The following is a 2,037-nucleotide window of genomic DNA, read 5'->3' as shown; positions in this document are numbered from 1 at the left end:
AGGTGCACTCTCTTTTTCAAGGATTTAAGTGCCATTCTGGTATGTGTGTGTGTTTAATCTCAACTTCAGACCCTTTTTCCGCTCTACACACATAAAGTGGAAATCAATCAAGTGGACACACACACACACACACAGACAGGAAGCACTCTTGTGCTCCTCCGTGAGCTTGAACGAGACGACATCAGTTGACGCCTCTGCTGAGTGGCTTCAGTGTGTGTTCATGAGGAGGACTCAGCCAGCAGCCAGCAGAGGAGGACAACCTTGGCCTGCTGTAGGTGGCCCAGGGACAGCCCACTCCCGGCCCACTCCCGGCCCACTCCTGGCCCACTCCCCCTCTGGCCTCCATAGAGGCACATGGATCTCCACTGAGTGCTCAACCACAAAAGCACTTTGTATTGGGTTTGTTTCTGTTTTTGTTTTTGTTTTTGTTTGTTTTTTGTTTTTGTTTGGGTTTTTTTTGTTTGAAGGTGGATCTGTCTGTCCACCATTGTCCTTCTCACTGGGGTCTGCACTGTGAGCCTTGGTGAGCCACCTTTAACGCTTGACCTGACCTGAGCCTTTGGGCGCGCGTGCGTGAGGTGGCCGTGTCCAGCGGACCTACGGATGGACAGACGGACGTCCCGGTGTTCGATGTAGCGATGTCTCCCCTCCTGGTCATCCACATTCCCCCTTTTCTGTTCTCTACCTCAGCTGGCTCAGAGTAGCCGTTAGATTATTTATTTGGTTTGGAGAGAGAGGTTTGGAAGAGGTGTGTGAGTGTGTGTGTGTGTGTGTGTGTGTGTGTGTTTTGTTTGTGCTAAATGGTAGTTGTGTTCCACATCTCCATTTTCAGTGTTTTTTCCTCTCAGTCTGTTCAAGTCCTGTGTTAAGGAGCTATTCTCTGCTGCCCTGTATCTGTCTAAAATAGGGTGGGAAGAGACTCATACTTCCATATGATATTCAATTATGTGTGTGTGTGCGTGCCTGTATGTGTGTGTGTTTGTGTGTGTGTGTGTGTGTGTGTGTGTGTTAAACGGAGGTGGTGTTGCCTGCCGTTTAAGCAGCGGTTGGACTTTTCCCTGGGCGGCAGCCCCAGCAGTGAGGTCAGAGTAGCAGATCATTATTAGCCCACCACTGCAGGGGATTACTCAACGCTGTGTGTGTGTGTGTGCCTGTGTGTGTGTGTGCCTGTGTGTGTGTGTGTGTTGCCTGGCTGGTTGGTTGTTCCCACCAGTAGGAGAACAGCAGAAATGAGCAGGTTGACCCAGGTGCTTCTCCTCTAGTGGAAAATCCAAACACACAGCTGGTTACACACACACACACACACACACACACACACACACAGGGTCTGTGTTTTCACTGGAAATGTGTGTATGTATGCTTTCCTGCCTCTGAGTCTGTTTGGAGTGTGCGTGCGTGCGCGTGCGCGTGCGCGTGCGCGTGCGCGTGCGTGCGTGTGTGTGCGTGCGTGTGTGTGTGTGTGTGTGTGTGTGTGTGTGTGTGTATCTATGTCTGTGTGTGTATTTCTATGTCTGTGTGTGTGTGTGTGTGTGTGTGTGTGTGTGCATCTACCACACCCGCTGTTGCTGCTTGTTTTTGTAAAAGACTTTGATGCTAAGCAGAGGCATAGTGTGCTCACAACTAGGTCAGAGCTGAGTGTGTGCCCCTGTGCCTGTGTGTGTGTGTGTGTGTGTGTGTGTGTGTGTGTTTGTGTGTTCCCCCCCCCCACGCTGCTGAGTCTTCTTGGCTTATTAAATGAAAGGCAGCTCAGCGTAGCGCGGCGCGGCGTAGCGTAGCGTAGCGTTCTCTGCTACAGGAAGTGTCTTGCCTGACAGGCCTGCGTGGGCGGGCAGCAGCACAACCAGGAGGATTGTGGGTATTTTTAGGACATCCATCTCTCCGCGCGCCACCGCAGACATTCCACCATGCCACACACACACACACACACACACTCTAGTGTGTGTTTAATGAAACATATTTATCACTCTAATCGGCCAATCCTGTCACAGCGCCCCTGGCCACTCTGTATCCTCTCCGCCCCCTCAGCAGCAGCGCCAC

At 51.6% G+C, this 2,037-nt stretch overlaps 1 protein-coding gene across 1 annotated transcript in view; it reads left to right on the top strand.

Annotated features, from left to right (window-relative positions):
- kif21b (kinesin family member 21B) overlaps window positions 1-2,037 on the top strand; it is a 110,052-nt gene extending 108,015 nt beyond the window's left edge. Inside the window, exon 33 of the mRNA XM_062545384.1 lies at window positions 1-2,037. This exon is cut by the window's left edge and continues 554 nt beyond it. The gene's annotated coding sequence lies outside the window, so the exon portion shown is untranslated.

Source organism: Sardina pilchardus, chromosome 9 (assembly GCF_963854185.1).
Source record: "Sardina pilchardus chromosome 9, fSarPil1.1, whole genome shotgun sequence".
Classification (NCBI taxonomy): domain Eukaryota; kingdom Metazoa; phylum Chordata; class Actinopteri; order Clupeiformes; family Clupeidae; genus Sardina; species Sardina pilchardus.
This window is presented reverse-complemented; position numbering and strand designations above follow the sequence as displayed.